Below are 20,511 nucleotides of genomic sequence, written 5' to 3'. Positions count from 1 at the left end.
ATTTTGATTTTTGCTTTAGGAAATATCAAAGTGTAATTGGGCAGACTACTAAAAAATTACTTTTTTTTCCTTCATGTTAAATAGTTTTTTATTGCGGCTTACAATTTTCTCAACTTAATGTTAATATTGATTTGTTAGTGAAACTAAAACAACCCGTCCTCAGTGTATGCAAGTGCAAAATACCTTCTTTCGTCTCTTTCTCCTAATCCTGTCTCTAAGAAGAATTTGCTTCTCATTGCTTTCACACACACAAAAATGTTTATTAATTGTTTTGTTGTATATTTTATAATTTATTTCTTTAAGGCAGGGGACAGTTTTCCCTTAAAAATTTGTAAATGTGAGTAATATTGGAATATTAATTTGCAGCAATGCAAGGAAAGAAGTGAAGGAGATTTAAAGCCAAAGGTTTCTTAATGCATTGTTGTGGAACAGTAAATATTCTGACCTTATGTCTTGAAATCAGATAAATAATAAAGCTCTTCAAAACGGTAGTCACAACTCTGTTTATGTTACTGTCAGGCCTTCTGTATTTTGAAGGGTTGGGTAAATAGCATCATAGATTATTTTTTAAATACACATTTTGTTTCCTCTGAGCGTTCAGGTTAAAATGCTTGGATGTCTACCAATGAAACACTTCCTTCCTTTGGTATGTGTTAATATGGTTACAGCTTTCAGTGCCATGCCAGCCAGAAAGATCACAAGTAAAAAGTAAATGTGTAACAGCACTGTTTTCTGATGGCAGCAGTTAGCCACAAATGCTTTTCTCATTTATCTCCAGATTTCCCCTTAACTTAAGTTTGAGAGCAAAGAGATCTGATAAAATACAAATCTTGCTAGGAGCTGGCAGAAGGAGTGGGAACGGGATGGGTTATGATGGGTCTGTCCTGCACTGCAACATTTCTTTGCATGGCTTTTCCTCTTTCTGCCCCATTGGGAGCATTCTCATTTGAACCCAGAATCACATTAAGGCTCCCATGCCTCATATCTGTGTGTCCAAGTTTAGGACAAATTTGGGGAAAAAGAGCTCCAAAGGGCCCCCCCCCCCCCTTTTTCACAATTCCTTCCTTTACTGAGCTCAGAAAGAATTGTTTTTCTGGTGAAAATGGAAAAAACTTTTTTATTAACAAAAATACAATAGAAACACTCCCCCAACTCAAACCCAGATGAGACGAACCCAGCCGGTCCTCGCCGGGGAGAGCGGCAGAGCCTTCCAAGCCGACCTCCAGCAGCGGCCCCCGAAGTCCAGATCCTTGTCCTCCGGAGTCGGTGCAAATCTCTGGAGCAGGGAGAAGGGAGAGAGGGGGAGGGGCAGCCGGGAGCAGGCCCAAAGCGAGCCCAAGACAAGCAAAAGCAAACCCAAGACAAGCCAACACAGGGGCACAGACAAAACAGCTGGGGGAAAAGGGAAAAAACGGCCAAAGCAGCCAGGGGAGGGGGTTACAGCTGAGCAGACGGCAGAGAGCAAGACACAGCCCACAACTGAAGCGCAGCAAGAGAGAGAGAGCCGGAAAACACCAGCCTAGATAAAACCATTCGAGGGAGGGACCAGCAGCTGCACGGGGGAAGCAAGGAGAGGAGCCAGTCTAAACATCAGCCCATAACACTGTGGGAATTACAAAGATGGTTTGGAAACAGGATGTGAGAATTACTGTGGCTGCTGACAGCTGATGCTGATTGCTTGTGCTTGCCGAAAAGCCCCTATTTCTACCTGCAGAGGGGATTTTTTTTGCTGCCAGCTCTTGTGAAGAGAGGGGTAAACTACTGAAAGCTGCATTTCCCTGCACAAATACAGAAGTTTCTGATTTTTGTCATCTGGGAGCTATTATGTTTTGGACGCAGAATTTTTACTGCATAACTTTATTACCTGCATGCTTTCTTTATTGAGAGGTAGTGAAAAGGCAGCAGTCTCTAATGCTGTGCTTAAGATTGTTTCCTTAGTAGGCATAGAGATGTAATTTAGGTGGTTGCTTATTTTTCTGTGGAGGTGGATGGGGTAATTGGCTACTATGACAATAATAAAAATATTATTGAAAATAACTAGTTCTTGAGACTCAGAGAGGAAAAAGTGATTTGACTGGAGTTTTTTTAGGTTGTTCAGGTACTTAAAATTTTTTCTAATAATTACTCACTTTCAAAAACAGAGTTGCTTTTTGGGAGTAAAGTTTGTAGAGGTTCACTTGCATGGTGGAAACATCCTTCTACTGTCATACTGAAATGTTTCAGGAAGCTTCCCTAAACAGATCCTGGCTTGTGTGCGTCTTCTAACTTGTTTTGGTTTGCTGCTTATGTAAACACATACATAGTCCTGTGTGTGCTGTATATACTGAAAAAATGTTATAGTGTAGACTTATTGAAGAAGAACCAGCAAAGGTAAATTGGAAAGACTAGAATTTATTAGTTTATTTCCAGATTAGTTTTCATTCCCTTGGCTTACATTACTATATGGTGAAATCATGGGGATTTCCTTTTCCTGTAGCAGCAAAACCTGAAGCTTGCAGCATCTTCATCTCATTGTCTGACTGCATGCCCTGGGGAAATCAGCTAAAGCTACTGTAATTTGATGTGAAGCCCCTAGAAGCAGAGCACCTTAATGTAGGGGTATTAGCAGAAGTTAAAGGAGACAAAGAAATCAGAAATTTCCCCAGAGATGAAGGAAATATAGAGTTCATCATCTTGGGGCATGAAGGAGAAAGTATCTTTCCAAAACGTTGTTTTATTCAGTTTTTAATTCTAGGTTAGTGGGTTCCCTGGGAGCTTGCTAACCTACTTTGAAAAAAAACCAAACACAACAAAATCAGAACAGTATTAACAGTCTTTTAACAGACTTCCTGTGCATGTGCATCATAAGATCTTCCTTTTGGGGTGGTCTTCTTGGTTTGCTGTTCTTGTGGCAAGTGTACAAGGGAGATGGATGTGGTCTTACAGTTTCTGTCTTAGATTTAGCTTTAACAAATAGAGAAATTTGGATGAGGTAAAAGACACTGTCAAAATAGCATTTTTTTGTGAAAAGCTATTTCAGAGGTGAATGAGAAATGATTTGTAGGTTGATTGTTGATTGATTGTAGGTTGTAGGTTGATTTGTAGGTCCATGATTTGCAGCTGCCCAAGAGTGAGGAAAAGATCATTATCAACTCCTTGATTTCCACCCTACGACTCCTGCTATTTTAATTGTTTGGGTGCTTCCACAGGTTGCTTCATACTGGTTTTTGACTCTCTGGATCAGATTCTGAAATAAGAAATGCAGCACAGTAGACACTTAAGTACTACTTCAGGCCACAGACTTTGACAGAATTAAAGTAACGTGTATTTAGATTACCCTATTAAAAAGCCTCCAGTTTTATTCCAGTTCTTCTTTCCAGCTTTTCTTACATTTGAAAGTCAGGAGTAAAAAGATGCATTTTATAAGTCAATGACAGGTGTTGACAAGAAAAGATTTTGTTGTTGTGTTTGAAGGTTGTTTTTTTTTTTGTTTGGTTTTTTGGATTTTGTTTGGTTGGGGGTTTTTTGTTGTTTTTTGGGGGGGTTTTGGGGTTTTTTTGTTTGGTTGGTTTGGGTTGGGTTTTTTTTTTTTTTTTTTGTTTATTTTTGTTTTGTTTTGGTTTTTTTTGGGGGGGGTGGGTGGTTGTTTGTACTCCCACCCATTCATTCCGGTGACTTTGGTTGCCACAGCTGGCAGTAGCAAATTTTGAAGCTTTAGGTGTTTGCTGAAGCAGCATAATGAGTCAGCACCCAAGGGAATGGCCTGAAGTTGTGTCCGGAGGTTTAGGTTGGGTATTAGAAAAAAGGTTTTTCACCTTTCCTTGTTGGGCACTGAAACAACTGCCCAGGGAAGTGCTCACAGCATCAGCCTGACAGAGTTCAAGAAGCATTTGGACAATACTCTCAGGGCACATGGTGTGACTTTTGGGGATGGTTTTGTGCAGGGCCAGGAGTTGGACTTGGTGATCCTTGTGGGTTCCTTCCAACTCAGTATATTCTGTGAAATGCAGAAGTCTGGCATAAATAAAGAGACAGTACTGTCAGGTGATGTACACAAATGATGCTAACAAAATTTTTAACTTTCTGCTTCAAGAAAGTAGTCATTGGAACTACAAAAAAATGTAATATCATGTGTGTGACTGTCCTGGGGTGACTTTGGTGCTTCTATCCCCAATCGTCTGTTCTGTTTGTGTTGGATATTGAGTTTTGCAGCTTTAAGACTGGTTCCAGGAGTGAAGGGAGAGAGAAGAGGTGCAGAATTTGTTGTTAGAGACTGCACTTGCTCTGCCACATCCTTCACACAGACTGTGTTGTCTGCAGTGGATAGCAGGAGAACGCACTTAGTTTTTGGCTAGCTGAGGCAGAGAAGTTCCCTGGACTGTGGGCTTTTTCCTTTTTCTTGGAGTTGTTTGAACGTACTCTGGACTGAAAACCCAGAAGAGCACCCAGAGCTCACGCCTGTGACCCACTAGGCCTGACCTGGTCTGTGCATCTCCCAGCACTGGGAGGGACTGATAACAGACTGAGTGAGCTGGGCTGCAACCCATGGAGGGGACTCTTCTGAGTTTGTCATCTCTTCAGAGCGGCGAGAGGTTCTGTTATTTAGTATTGTTCATTTCTGTGCTGGGGCATGTTTTGCCTGTTAAATAAACAGTTTTTTTCCAATTCTCTCCAAAGAAATATTTTTCCCAAACCAGCTGGGGAGGGACCACTTGAATCTGTTTCCTAGAAAAGTCCCATTTGGAGGTTTCCTCCCGAATTTGCCCTAAACCAGGACAATGTCATTGTTAGTATTTGGGTTTTGAGGACTTCTGCAGAAAGGCCTTTGAGGATGCAGTTTTGCAGCTGGCACATTAAGGAACATTTGCACCAGAATAAATTGCTGTACTCAATATGTGAAGCATGCATTCTTGATATGTGATGCATAGTGATTGCCTATGAGAAGGGAAATCCATAAAATACTAGAAGTATGGAATGAAATTAGCCAGGAAGAGGACATTTTCCAGCCTTTTTCTATGGTAGGGCATATTTTGCTGTGAGTAGCTAGGTGTCAACTACTAGGAAAATTCCAAATGTGATGCAGTTGTCTCAGGCATTTCTGTTGAACCTTTGATCACTGGGGAGTTTTTCACCCTGTGGACTGGAGCTTCTTGGGGCAGTAGATAGTATTGGCTCCTAGTGGGCTCCTGTTAGAGTGTCAATGCAGCCTGGGAGTGATAGCTGATGCCCAGGACTTGGACATATCCTGATTACTTGGTGGAATTACTTCTAATCCTGTTGTTTTTTTCTGTGTCTGTGAAATAGTGCTACAGCTGTGGAGGAGAAATTGAAGATACAGGTAGCCAGGGAGTAGCTTGCTAGCTGCCTGAGAGAGAGCAAAACAGTTGAGGTACACAGGCTGCAGAATTGCTAGAGGGTTTAGGGAATATTTAAGAGACGTAGTTAGGACTTTAGCTTCAGGAAGAATCCCAAGTGGCAGTGGGAGAATGAGCCTGCTTCGCATTGCGAGGCTGTACATTGCAGTTTCTCCCTGGTCACAACTTCAGCTCTAGTCAAGAGGCACAAATGGGGTCAGGGGCTGTAGATGGAGTATTAAAACACTTCAGAGGTGACTGACCCTTCCAAAAAGCCTGTGGTCATAGTGCTATAATTTTTGACAGTCCAATGGAAAAGTAGTGCTGTTGTATGCCTGTGCACCAGATAACTTGTTGTATGCCTGTGCACCAGAAAACTAGCTTGAGTGGTGGCTAAGGCAGGAAAAAAAAAATAGAAAATTAGGTTAGGATCAACCAGATTTTTTTTTACCTTCTGCTTTTTTTTTTTTTTTTTTTTTTTTTACTGAAATGAATAAAAATTGGTTTTGTGCCTGCAGAAATGTCTGAATATTTAAAAAAATGTTTATATTGTATTTATTTTTAAAATATATTTAATTAAAATCAAAGTGAGTATCCATTTAGAGTTTCAAAATGAAAAGCTGAAAAGTAGTTCTGAGAGTGTCAGTGAGTGCTTAAGCTGTCTGAAAGGAACCGTCTTAATATTTTCAACCTAAACTTTTATGGAGTACCACTGACCACTTAGATTGTAATTAAACTTACCCCAAAAATAAGTCTAACTACATGAAGACTTTTCCTATAATATATGCTTGGTCTTAACTTGTAATAGTGAAAGCTACTTTTATTAAGTTTTTAGTGGTTTTTAAAATTTTTGTTTTACAAAAGAAGCTAAAATCCATGTGTGTATGAAAAAAGAAAAGAAAAACTGAGTTTCTTGGAATAAAATTTTTTAATCCCGTTACTGTACTTGCATCAGGTAGCAATTTCTACAGTATGCACAGAATGCATGTTTTTAGTGGTTAGCACTAAAACCTTCTTCAATATTGGCTAACTTTTGTTTTTAATTGATAAGTCATGGCTATTGTGCCCCATTTGCACTTTGTCTAGATCACCAAGGGGCTACTAATTTTAAGTTTTAGTGGATGCCTAAATAAATTAAATTTACTTTACATAGTCCTTAGAAGTAAAGGAGGAGAATTGAAATGAACACACCCACCAGTAACACTTGAGTGAAAAATCCCTAAAGAAACACCTGTAGGGAGCACAGGATATTGAGAATCTGGACTAAAAGCAGAAAAGAATTGCAAGAGGTCAATGAAACTGGAAGTTCTCTTGTAGATGAAGAAACAGATAGTTTCTTCCAAAATAATCAGTGTTGCTTTCCTCTCCTTCCTTATGCTTCTGCCAGGCACAGCTAGGGTGGCAGGCTGAGCTCCTGCTGCTTTAGTTGTTTATCTTTTTTTTATGTGGCAGTTGATTCACTGATGAACTTTGCCTTGCTGAACTTTGTATTAGATGCTGCTAGGGACAGCTCTTCCTTTGTGTGCATAGCTCCTTCCAAAATACCAATAGTTTTACAAAATTACAATGCTTGCCTGATGATACAGGGAGTAAAAAATGTGTTTTGTTTTTTCCCTGGGACACTCCATGGCAGTGCTGTGTGTTAACAAAGGTTTCAACTATTGTTCGTTTATTTATTTCTAAATTGTCTTCAGACATTTCATAAATGAGAGAAGTTGCCCAGACCAGCTGCACAGTGTTTCACACAAAACTGACAAGGTGACCTTGTGGTTTTCTATGATTGTGAAATAATGGCAAATGACAATCTTGCACTTGTTAGCAAGGAGTTGTCAAACTTCTGTCCTCAGGGTAGATCCTAGTTGACCTTGATGGAAATACTTTAAAGGTGATGTGTGTCCATATTTAATTACTCTTAGATTTGCTGTTGTAGTCTCACTCATCATCAAAATCTTGTCTGTTTGCATTGAGCAAACTTTGCTGGAATGTGTATATTTCACTTTTGTGCACCCACTGGGCTGGAGGATGTTCATGGCTGGATCAGAGATTCTTTGATCTGTCAGCTTGTGTGTGCTACCTAAAATGGACTTTCTCATCTGTGGGTGACAACTTTTAGAAATTAAGATAGTCTTGGTATGGTAGTTGCAGATTGGCAGTCATATGGCTCATGGTGCCTTGAAAAGTCACACAGGCTTCTATGGAAACACCAGTTTCTGTATTGGTAAAAATAACAGGCTGAGTCTGTGAGGTCATTGTTTGTGCAGGGATTAGTGTGTATGGAGAAACTGTGTTTGTGGATATGTGCTACTGGAGGAAGCTTTTCACGTGTAATGATGTTTCAAAAGGACAAATAAATTATGTTTTATATTTTGGTGCCCTATGTAGTTCTTTCTTTGCCTTCTCTGTTAATAATTTCTCCGCTTTCTGATCTCTGTATCTTCTGCAGATCTCTTGCATACTGGCTTATGACATCTCTATTTTTTTTTAGCTTTTGTCTGGGCCATGCCTGAACTGGTTGTAGTTTCTGTACAGCCAGAGGAAAGAGGGTGTCTCACACTCTGTTGCCAGGTGCTGTCCCCTGCCTTGTGCAGCCCTACAAGTTCTCTGGATTTGAAGAACTTTTTTTTTATTGCCAGGTTAACATTTACTTGTAATCATTCTCTGGTTGGTTTCCCTGTTGCTCTCTGGTAGCATCAGCTGAAAATGTGCACAGAAGTTCTCACTCAATGTCTACAGGCTGTTGTGTGGGACGGGCGTCCTGTGTTACCTGCAGGATGTCATCTCGATTTTGCTTGTCTCAAATTGCTCTCAGGGAACCCCACTCATGCTGGTCTGGACCTTGTGGCATCTTTTTGCTCTTTCTTCAGTCCTTCAGACTGGCCTCTTCCTGCCCCCGACTTTTGGCCTACTGTGGGAGTGGGTTGTTGTGTGGTGGTACTGTGCCAGGGCTGATCCTGCTCCTTATCTGCAGTACAGGAGGAGCTGGAGAGGAGCCCAGCCACATCTGCTATTCCTCTCACTGTTGGTGAGATGGATGAGCAGGTCAGTCCTCAAAAGTGTGGGGCTGAAACGGACAGTGTCTTGTGTGTTAGGAGTAATGTCCTCGAATCTGTGGCTGTGGGGTAGGAGTGGGTTAAAGCATTTGCACTGGGATGATGGATAGCCTGGGGGACAGCTCATGGGTTTTGGGTAGATGGCGTGGCAAATCACACAGTGACAGCACTATGTGGACAGTTGCAAGCTGGTGCACACACGTGTGCATAATTTTATGTGGGTTTTTTGTGGTTTTTTTGGCACTTGGTAATCTCCCCATAGCCTGTGCTTTGGGACAGAGCCCACCCAGAATGCATGCCCTTTAGAGTTAGGGCAAGCCTGGTCTCAGCAGGTGGGACAAGGGCATGTGATGTCTTATTTCCCATTGTGTTTGGTTCTGGCTGCAGAGCTGTGAGAGCAGAGACAGATCTTGTGGCACAGCCTGCTGGTGTAGTCATTCAGCAAACACATGGGGAAGGTCAGCTTTTAATGCCAGGCCAGTCACATGCTGCGAAGGCTGTGCAAGTCTGCTTAAGAACCTGGCATTTTTCTATTTAAACTTAACCTGCCTTGTTTAAAAAAAGAGGATTTTGGGCCACATTTTGTGTGTTTAGAGAAGAGAGGGAAAAAACCCAAAGATAAGTAAAAGTAAACAGCTGCAATGGCATGTTTGTCCGTCTTCATTTGTAAACTTTGCGTCCCCCTAGCCTGTACTTGCTGCTTCTGTAATATAAGTAGTTCAGAATAAGAACTTACGCTTCTTATGCTTCTACTTTTACATTTTAATACACTAGTAATGGATTTCAGATGTCTGTTAATCTCTGGCTAATCCTTCTGACCTTCTGAAAAATAGGCAGTCTCAGCTTTACAAAGTAGATAGAGATAAATGATGACTATTTCCCTGGTTGGTAGCACATTTACTTGAGAATTTACATTCTCCTCAGGAGAATTTCCCAGCTTTTTAAAATCATGTGAATGCTAATATCTGATCTAACAGAAAGTTAATAATCTCTCTTTTTTACTGTTCTTTGTTGCACTTTTTGATCCCTTAATTCTGCCATGCTCTTGCAGCCTGTTTCCCCTCCTGAATTAATGGAAGAGGTTGATTGAAAAGCTTTTGTGGGTCCCAGGAAAGGATCCAAAAGGGAATTGCTATAGAGACTCAGATTTCTAGGTATTCTAGGGACTGGCTTTGAGTCACTGTGAGTGCTGCTGTTGACCCTGGCACACTTCTTTCCGAGCTGACAGTGGCTGTCAAACAGTGTATCCAAATGTTAATACTTAACACTTTTAAAAGTTTGTTGGTACACTGAGGTCTGACCTTTTGTGAAGCTGCTTAAATTATTTCTGCAATTTCTGGTTATTATAAAAATAAAATTGAAAAGATCACCTGGTATCCTGCTTCCTGCTGGTATTCTTTTTGTGTTGAGTGTTTCCAAAGAGTTCCTCCGTGGGCAGCATGTGGGGTTGGTGGCATGAGGCAACTCTTTGCAGTCCTTCAGCTGCAGGTATTTATTTCTTATCAGTGAAGGCAGAAAGAAGTTCAGCAGCCACGTGTAACACCAAAATTTGGCTCATATATGTGTATGCGCTTTAATGCTATCTCCTGGCATTTGTTGGAGCAGTGTGTTGTGCTGCTGTTAGGAATACGTTTGGAACAAAGTGGAACTTTGGACACTTCTTTGACTCCAAGCCAGCAGTCTCAGTACGATTTGTTTAGCACCAGTGAGAGAAAAAACAGATGCATGCTTGTTGTTTTATTATTTGTGAGGAGGATCCTTTGAATGGCTTCCAAGGTCTTGAGGTTCCTGCATGTTATGCTGCCTTTTAACTGGCTGTAGTGCACTTGGACAAGAGGTGCAGTTTATATAAGCAATTGAAATCGCACGTGCACTGGGTTTTTTAGGCTCTTAGACTTCCTTTCTGCTTGTGTCAGAGTGCCAAAGTGCACCATGTTCTCAAGGCTTTTCTGGGTGGGAATATGTAAAAGCTGTCAATTACTCCTCTGTTCCAGCCTGGCTGTTTTATAAACAGGTGTGGTCCATGGGTACATTTCCCTCCTTTGAAACCCATCATCTTCACTTCCAGTTTAGTGTTAGCTGTTTTCATTGCACAATATAGCTGAGTCCTGAGAGAGTTGTAGGATAAAAAACTAAACTAGTTGAATTCTACTGAATTATCTGATAATACAGTTTTTAAATTTTCTTGGAGGATAAATCACAGTGATTCATTAATAAATTGGTTGCATTTGGTAGAAAATAAAAACTGTCATTTTAAATTTAAAAGTAATTACTTGACTACTGCTTAGAGTATGAAGATGTGGACTGCATGAAATATCACAGTTGTAGGTACTAGGTGTCATCATGAAAGTTTTGTTTGCCTTTGCAGTAGTTGATGCAGAAATTATCGTGTGAAGTTGTTTGCTCTCAGTCTAACAAGGATTATTAGAAGGGTTCAAAATTGAAATATAAAATGTTTGTCTTTTTACCTTAGAACTCTACCAAAGTTATTGACAAGTGACTGTCATCATGCACAGAGCTGGACAGTCATGGTTTTGGTGCAGTCTGGGCATCGAGCCCCAGATCCTGGCTGAAGTAATGCCATAGCAGGTCAACTCCTGCCCCACGCAATAACCACAAATCCTGAGCATTTTGAAGTAGTGATGCTGTCACTGTACATGAGTGTTGCCCAGTGTGATGGTTGCACTGGTGTCTTGATATTAAATCTCTGGGTGGAGGGGCAGTGGGGTTTTGCTGTGGGATGTGGCAAGAGGAGAGAGGTGGTTTTGTTTCCCTTCATTAAGTTCCCACTGTCTGACTAGATGCCCGTCAGTGTTTGTCTCAGTCTTCACTGTGAGGTTGCACTGAGTACAGTTTGCTCCCTTTTCATCCACTCTGGGCTCATCAGTTTGTGTTCTTTGGGGGCAGAGGCTGTGGCTGCACCTTGGGTCCCATTGGACTGCTGCAGAAACAAAAGGTGCTCGGCAACCACCAGATCTTTCTCTGGGAGTGCTGCTTACAGATCATGTCTGCTCTGGTGCACAGGGCTCTCCTCTTCAGACTGATGCCTCTTACCAAACCTTAGAGCAGTGTGTTGGGTAAGGCAAAACTCAGCTGAAACAGGATGCCACCATCCATGCATGGTTGACTGGCTGGGGAGAGAGGATGGGCAGCCGGTAAATTGCACATGGCACTGGAAACTGCTTGGACATGATGCTGAATGTCTGGACTAGAATTTAACAGTGGGGAAAGGACAGCATGTAGTTGCCAGAAAGGCAAAGGCAGGGGGAAGAGTATGATAACAAGTGAAAAAAACTTGGAAGACTCTGAACAGAACAAAGAAAGCTGTGCCCTGATAAAAACATCAAGTGAACAAAGATACTGGTAGGTAGGGAACAAATGAGAGCTTGCTCATTTCAAGTGATTGGCAAAACTGATAAGGGACAGCAGCAGATTTCAATCTTAACCGTGAAGGGAAAGATACACAATAACAAAAGGGAAGTGAAATGAGAGAAGGGAGGGGAGTGTCTGATTCATAACTGCTTGCACCTTGGGTAACCACCACCTAGGTTCATTTCAAATTTTTAAGGGTCTGTGCAAAACAGAATCGAGTCTCTTGACTGTGGATGGCAGATGTGTGCAACAGTCCTGCTGCACACTCATTTGGTGTTAGCTATTATGCATTCAGCAAAGTCAGACCTCACTCGTGACATTGTAGGTCATCTCTTAGATATTGCCTACATAAATATATTTTGTGTTGAATTCCATTGTCCTGTTGACTGCAGTTGTGGGTTAGTATTTTGAAATTAAGGTTGTTTGCATGTCAATAAATGTAGAACAGTAAAGACCTGAACACAGAGATGGTAAATATGAACCATATATAAGCAAAAAATGCATAATTCCTGTTTTTTTGTGTTTTTTAAAAATAAACACTGTGCTGCTCTCAGCAAGAGAGCAGCCAATAATATTGTACAATAAGTTTTGCAGTTCTTTATTGTGTTGTGGATTTAACAGTCTTGCTCAGTTTTTGTGCCTGCCTGCTGGTGCTGTGGGCCATGTGCATCTCTGGTTTGTGTCTAAATCCTGATTCCTGGCAGCTGAAGGAGGGTAGAGAGCTGAAGGGCCTGTACTTGACCGACTCCTTGACCCATGCTTTACATGCTTCGTTGTTATTAACTGCCTTTCTTCAATAGCTATTGTCTGATTTTTTGTCTTAGTGTGTTTCCTCTTTTATTTGAGGCCTTTGCTGCAAGCCTGTTGCCTGCAGCTTGTGAGGTGCTTGCTGCCTGCTTAGGTATTTCTGTGGCCTGTCGATGACCCAGTTTCTGCAGCAGTTTAAACTGCCATTTGAAAAGGGGACATTTCTGATCTTTGTGAGCATTCTCGGTGTTGCTGGGATGATGTGGTTGATCCTGCAGATGCGGGTAGTCACTTTAAAACAAACACACACCCCTGGCCTGGTGTTCCATTCTTGCTTGGATTTTTTCTTCTCTCCTTGTAATTAAAAACAATTATTCATGCATTCTGGTCATTGAAGCAGTGGGCTGTGTTTTGTTGTTTCTGAAACATTTACTGTGCAGAGAAGTATATAGACTATATGCTTCCAAACTTTAAGATGAGAACCTTTACCTTTGTCCCCAAGCTGAGAAAGCTTGTTTGGGACTTGGAAAACTTTGGGTTGTCCCATGTCATCTGTGACTTTCCCATGTGCCTGCCTTGGTGGTTATGTCATTCTGGGTGCATGTACTAGGTTGGGGACAATGACACTTGGTTTGAACACTCAGATCTTCTTTATTTTCCCTTTTCCTACTGGAAGCTTGCAAGCTGTGGAAAGGTAAGATCAGGTGCCAAAAATGTGGCTCTGTGGTAACTGCAAATCCACATTGTCTACTGCTGGCCATGGTTTGGGGCAGCACCTTAAGTTTCTTTATTCCCATTGTGTTTTTGCTGTATTCCTGCCAAAAGCCATGTCTTCCATTTTGATGTGATTGAAGATCTTCCTTACAAAGCTTCCTTGCATAACTTCCTTTTTTTTTTTTGTAAATTATTGCCATGGAGTGACAGAAGAAGCCTCTTCAGAGGCTGGATGCATTTTGCAAAGCTTTATGTCTTGCTCTTGGTTCAGATGCATGTCCATCCATGTACCCAAATGCTCCCATAAGGAGAGGCAAAGTGGTGTGTGTCAGTCCTGCTCCTCAGTTCACCTCAGCTGCCCCTCTGCCTATGAGAAGCGCCTCTGGCTTCAGTGGGACTATTGTGTGAGTTCTCATGGGACCATGGCATTAATTTGCTTGTTTTAAAGAGCAAGAAGTGTTGAGAGATATATGGCCAAGACTAGTTAAATACACCTTTGGGCTGCAGAGGTATCTTTACTGTGTCTGGATGAGCTTTTACTCTCATGGGCAGCTTGAGAAATCCCATGCAGAATCAAAGTGCATCCTTTATTGCAGTGGAAGCAGATGTCTGGTTAGAGGCTTGTCAAGAAACTCTGATTAGCTTCCTAGCTTTGAAATAAAGGAGGAAATGCATGAATCTAGAGGAGGTGGAGTTTTAATATTTTACTTGATTGCATGTACTTTTTTAGTGGATATATAATAATCAAAAGCTGACTTCCTGCTGTTTTTTTCAGCTAATTTTCCTGCTTTTTCTTTCCTCACAGTTATCCTGTTGAAGGAAGTAAATGCTAACTTGTGGACTTTAGGTGCCCCTTATTGGAATTCAGAGCCATAACATACCTGAGATTTATTTGGTGGTAGACATTTTGTCAATAAACCTGTGAAACAGGGTGTGTTTCATATGGTTCTGTGTTGTATAATAGCAGAACACTGCAGCATTTATACATCAGAGGAAATTGGCTGAGAGCATATGCTTCATTGGCTTCAACAGATCCCAGGTGTTTTGTAAGGGGCTGGTGGTTTTTGTGATAAGTGTTGCAACTACTAATCCTGGTAATGCCAATTTTATTTTTTGGTTTTTGCCAGTTTGAATTTTCCTGTATGAATTTTTTCATATCTGCATGTTTCCTTTAACAAGGTAATCTAGTGACCTATAAATACACAGTAGTACTTAGGAGTAGGTCACAAACACACAGTGAGCATGCTTGTTTTTATTAATAGCACTAAGTCATGGAGCTGTTTTACCATTTTGCACATCACAATCCAGAGTGACGAGTGACACAAAACAGGAGAGCTCAACAAGCTGCACTGTTCAAAAGGGGCAGCCAGGGAAATTTTGCAGACTGTCTGCAGTGATGTGCTGTCACCATGGGGGTTTACTGGCTTTAGGTGAAAAAGTGGAAATGATGTGATGCTGTGGATGATTCCCCTTTCTTTTTCTGACTGCAGGAGGGGATGTACTTTGAAGTAAGTATAACCAGAGTTTTGTATGGGAAGCTAAGAGAGAAAAGATTTTCTTTTGAGAGTAGGTTTATATGACTGTGCTATTGAAGCATATAGATAATGATGAAAATGCACAGTGCTGTCAGTTAATAAAATACCAGTGAACAATAAAAATAGTCTGGCATTTTTTAATTTATATTTTTAAGAGGATCTTCATAATGTTCTGCATTTTGTATCCTGTCTGAAAAAAAACCCCCACACATCACATATGGCATAGATTTAGTGAATCAGTGCACCACAACAGAAAGCTTTGTCAAGTGATGCTGAAACATTTGGAGGGGGCTTAAAGACGATATAATATATCCCAGCTGGGAGGAGTGAAAACAAGAACAAGAGAATGATGCTCCTATGAGATATAGTGGTGGTGGTTTGGAGCTGAAGCTGGTTTTTCACTGTTGGTATTTAGCTAGTGACTTTAACCTTTCATCTTGAAGATTGGTAGTAGCCCCTGGGGTGTGGGGGAGCAGTTTAGTTTCCCTGCTGTGTGTAGGATGACTCAGTGACTGCAGCTTCCCCATGCAGCACCATGCTTACAGTACCTTTAAGAAAAGTGTAGCCTTACTGCTTCTCCTTATATTTTTATTTGCATCATATATTCACATTCATATGGTACAGTTTGTGAAAATGCTTTTCGATTGCATGAAAAACTGTGTATTTTTTAAAAAACTTATGTAGTTTAAATTTGTGGTAACAAATTTGAAGCATTTGGAGATAATTCAGAAAGTCTTATATGAAGTTTGATCTGCTAGAGGGGATAATTAAGTTTTTAATAAATTTGACAAACAAAAGTGGTGATAACTTTTGCCTTTACAAAACTGAAACATAGTCCTGAGAAAGCTGGTCTTTGTCTATTACTCAAGCAAATGTTTGGTAAAAGGATTTTGCAAGTCATGCATGGTTTTAAGTTTTTGAGGGACTTTTCCAGCTTCTTACAGTTTGTAAGATAAATTACTGCCAATGCAGTGAAACGATATCGGAGTGTTTGCTTTTTTTGCATTTGTAGCATTTGAGGCTGCCTGTTCAAGTGCTGTGGAGATGACTTGGACAGTTTTCCATACTGAGCTCATTTTCATTGTTTGTCTTCATACATTGGCTTAAACAAGGCATGGTATTGAATGCTCATGGGCAAATTACTGTTTTTAAAGGTTGATGCTCAAAGATTATACTTGCTTTAAAAAATTAGGCTTGAAATTTACAAAAGAGGAAAAATGCAAAGTTCAGATGATTGTTTTCCACTACTGGGTATTTTTTGTAGCTTTGAGACGTGATCTTCGTGACTTTTCCCTAACTTCAGGGAAACGGGTATCAGGTGCACTGTCCAGATAAAGGGAATACATTTAAAGCAGAAGTTGCTACTTTTTAAAGTCCTAGGTCTGAGTTTTCTTGTATTTGCTTAGTTTCCTTTTTAGTTAGCATTCTTTTTTTCTTTTCTGGGCAGGCAAGGCACAGGGAAGGATAGTGGGATTTTAGGCACTTAATGGTTTCAGTGTAAAGGTGTCCTGTGGACTGTTGAGCTCCAGCAGGCAAAATCAGGCTGTCCTACAGGCCTGTACTCTTTCATTATAAAAATAAATTAAAAGGCTTAGATTAATGTAGAAACAGCAAAAGGCAGCTCCCGCAGGAAGATTATCACTCTTAAATTACTGTAGGAAGATTATCACACAGGTCAAGTTTATCAGTGACCACAGAGCTCTTTCAGGCATTTTGCCGAACTGCTGTAACTTAAAATGGTTTCTGTCAAGATAGAAGTTTTTGTCTGTGTCTGTAGAAAAAGGAAATGGTTGGGTGCAATGAAATTTAACAAGAGTGTAACTTCCTATTGCTGTGAGCTTTGCAGCCCCACAGTGCTTCCTGTCAATGCGTCCTGCTTTTCTTGAGGTGGGAGCCAGATTCTCAGAGCTGGAGGAAAACTTGTTTCCCTGGCATGTGAAACACTTGAAGGAGGAAGGGTTGCTACTTGACAGAAGTTGGCCCTTTGCTCTTCAGCTTGGGGAGAATTTTTGAGTAAAATTGGGTGTGCTTGATGAAATGAATTTTTATTTTTACTTTTAAGAACAGAATTGCAGTAGATGCATTTAAAAATGTGAAGTCTTGATGAGGTCACTTAGATCTCTTCCTTCTTTACTGGTAATTGTTCTGTACACATGCTGCAGGAAAAGTAAATACATTCATTGTTACTTATGTGGGAATTAATTTAATTGAGGCAGGTGTGATAGAATTTGTTTTTTCTCTTGTTTTGTTCAGCTTGTAATTATGTTAGGACTGTGCTTAAAAACTGCCTTTTCCACTGAAATTTTCTACTGTCGTTTTGCCATTACAAAGACAGAAATAAAGGCTTTGCTACCTAGTAAATAAAAATATTTGTGTTCTTAGGTAAAAGGCAGGTGGGCTTTAGCCCTATCTTCTGGCTTTTTAGAAGTTCTTTTATCCTGACTCTTATGAGGCTATGCTGTGAATTTTGATTGCTTTCAGTAAAAGGCTTTGAAAACTGTGGGTAGGGAACAATCATTTAAATTTCATGGTCTTTCAGCTCAAGGCTTGCATGAGTGCTTTGTTTTTAGCCAGAGAAGGCAGCATGGTGACACCGTGAAAGCCTTTTCTCTAAGTATTTCTCCATGTACCCTTTCTCTAGGGTTCATATTCTCAAAGTGCCTGAAAAAGGCTGTGAGCAGCGTATCTCACTTGAAGATGTTTTATTTTTGGTTCAGAGGTGCTGGGCAGGAGTGTGGCTGGAGGACCCAATCTTTCAGAGGGGTGGAGACTCAAAGCTTCTCTTGTAAGGGTTTCAAGTTGTGAGAGTTGAGCAGCGTTCTTCAAAAAGCAGCCATTTCTATACATGTATTAAATAGGCCAGAGTGCTTCAGGTTTGACTGCCTTTATTCATTCTAGTTAATTGAGTAAGGCAAAAATTAACATCTCAGCCATTATTTGTGATCTTAGTGGCAGTTTTTGAGGAACAAACCTGTGTTATGTAGGGCAGTTTAAATGTTCTGAGGTGGTTTTTTGAGGGATTGGCAACTAGAGGTTAAGCAAATTACGCAAAAAAAGTAAATTTGATTAAGAAGTTTTGAGGTTTAAAAACGAAAGAAAAATAGCATGAGCTGCCTGCATGATTTTTGTTTTTATTTTGCAAACTCATGGGCTAGAAGCAGTCTTCAAAGAGACATGAAATGCAGTGTTTTCTTAAAATCCCGCAAATCCAGGACCTAGTAAAGACAAAGCATGAAGAATACCAAGGTTCCTGAGGAAGCCAAAACTGTGTGTTTGTACTGGGCAAGTGGCACTTTTAATTTGTCTTGGGAAGAACTCAAAAAAAGAAGAGAGTAAATTGTATTGTTTCTGCACTTTTAATTTTGATGGAAAATTGCTCATTTCTTGGAAAAAGATAAATTGTAAAGAAGGTTAAAAAAGAGAAAAGCAAGCTAAAGGCTTTTTTGGGGGAGCAGTTATCAGAGTTTACTTCATGAAATATTGCAGAATGTAAAGACAGTTGTTGTTATTATATGAAGCCAAAAGGAAAATGAAGGTGGATGTTCTGTATGGCAGGACATTTGGGAAAATTTGTTTGATGTGCATTTTGAACTAGTGGGCCCTGTACAGTCATCCAAAACAAGTAATTTAGTTACTGTCTTCCCAAGATGCCTAAAATATACATGGTCCCCCTGGAACATCTGTAGAGTGTGTTGGTTGTTGCTTGAAATTCAGGTTACTAAAGGATATCAAAGAAGAAGTTTCAGAAAATAAATTTCAAATGAATTCAAGTAGTGAATTAATATCTAAATTTACTACAGACTTCAGTTATTTCAAAAGTTGAGGAAGCATTTATGTGAGAGAGTAATTCCATTTTCCTTTTAAACATGCTTTATTGTGTTGCTCCTGCTACTAAAATGCAAACCACAGGCACAGCTGGGGAAGAATGCCTTTTCTTTTTCACCAGGATGTTTACCTCACTGATCATCATCTCCCCTAGATTTCTTTACAAGTCTTAATCTCATTTTTCTTGTCACCTGCATTTAACTTCTTTAGAGTTGGTTGTGAACGTAGAGAGAAAAGCCTGATTTTTCTGATGTGTCCTTTCATTTAAGCCCTATTGAGAAATGTGGCTTTAAAGCCTATAGGGTGAGATACTTTTAAGTTTGATCATTGCAATTTAGTTGTTGTTTTGTAATGAATAAAACTGAAGCACTGCTGTCTTAGGTAGACGCTGTGCAAATGGTTTGTGTAAATACTGTTGCAGAACTTGGTAGGAAAAGGGATGACCACAGGCAGTGAGAGAAGGTTGCCCAGGAAGGGGCTATGGAAAGACCAGGGCTGGAGCATGGAGGAAGGAGGTTGCTGGAGGACAGCAATGCATGAGGGACCAAGTGGAACTAACAGAATGGTTTCTGCTTTACACAGGCTAGACTTACCTACCGCTGTTTTGGTTTGAAAGACAGGTGTCTGCTAAGGAAGGCAGGAGCCTCTCTTCAAATGGACAGTGTAAACCCCTCCCCCATAAATTATTATAATTTTGAAATTAAGGAGCTCTCAGGCAAAAATATGGGAATAGGAATAAGAGTTCTTTACCAGGAAAATTAAAATAAAAATACAGTAATTTAAAAAACAAAACAAAACAAAGACAAAAAAAAAAACAAAAAACAAAAACAAAAACAAAAAAAAAAAAAAAAAAACAAACACCCCAGAAACTACTGACAGAGTCAGTATAGAACCTACCACACCCTCAGTCAGGTTGTTGGTAGCAGTCCAGTTAAATGGTGGCTCTAGTTCTCCTGGAGTGACAGGTGTTGTTTAGTTGAAGCAGTGGTCTTGTAGTAGGGTGCAGTTTTCCTCTGAAGGTCCAGTGATGATGTGGAAAGGTCTGGTTTTCCTCTGGTATTAACAAATGGCCCATTAACAGAAGATATTGCATGTGCCACCCCCCAAGATAAAGATCACTGCCCCACCTGGTTTCAACAGGTGGTGATAGAATACATCCTGCATTGCAACCCAAGACAACCACTTTATTTCACTGTCTTTGTAAATAAGTCATCAGCTCATTGAACCTTTTGTTTGCAGGTCTTAGGTATATATTGATTTTCCAGCCTCAGTAGTTTAAGAAATAAAAAAGAAAGAAAAGATTGATAGACCTGCTTTCATCATTAACCCTATAAATTATGGGATTTGTTTTTAGAGAGCTTGCTTCATCCATTTAACTGGTTTCTTCTGATTTAGCTTTTCCTGCAGCCCAAATATGCACAATAGCAGGTATGCATGCACATGTTAGTTGATAGGTAACATTGTTTTAGCCTTTACTGCTTTCCACAGTCTGGGATTCAGTCCCTGATGTACGTAAGTTTGCTACAGAGGAAATAAAGGCAAGCATCCTTCTTACAGAATTATAGAATGGATCAGAAGGGACCTCAGTCTAGTTCAAATATCCTTGCCATGGCAGGGACATTTCCACTTGACTGGATTGCTCAGAGCCCTTGTCCAACCTGGCCTTGGAACACTTCCAGGAATTGGGCACTCATAGCTTCCCCCTGGGCAAGATGTTGCAGTGCCCCATTACCCTCAGAGTTTAAAAAAATATTTCTTCCAGAAGCAGCACAGCTCTCTGCAAAAAGCATGTAGATAATTCCTAATGATGGGTTACAAATCTGAAGCATTTAGGAGCAGTGAGCCAGTCCTCCCTCTCTTCCCTAAAAAATTGAGTGCTGAAAATAAGGGAGTCTTTGGGACTTTCAGATTTCCAGTGTTCAAAATTTGCATTTG

At 40.4% G+C, this 20,511-nt stretch overlaps 1 protein-coding gene and 1 long non-coding RNA gene across 8 annotated transcripts in view; both read left to right on the top strand.

Moving 5' to 3' along the window:
* TMEM131L (transmembrane 131 like) overlaps nucleotides 1-20,511 on the top strand; it is a 79,609-nt gene that overhangs the window by 7,825 nt on the left and 51,273 nt on the right. The window lies entirely within an intron of this gene.
* LOC306801927 lies at nucleotides 611-14,939 on the top strand. Its single transcript, XR_013774226.1, has 2 exons — nucleotides 611-646; nucleotides 14,022-14,939. It is a non-coding gene; the product is annotated as an uncharacterized lncRNA (long non-coding RNA).

Source organism: Erithacus rubecula (genome assembly GCF_903797595.1).
Source record: "Erithacus rubecula genome assembly, chromosome: 5".
In the NCBI taxonomy this organism is placed as follows: domain Eukaryota; kingdom Metazoa; phylum Chordata; class Aves; order Passeriformes; family Muscicapidae; genus Erithacus; species Erithacus rubecula.
This window is presented reverse-complemented; position numbering and strand designations above follow the sequence as displayed.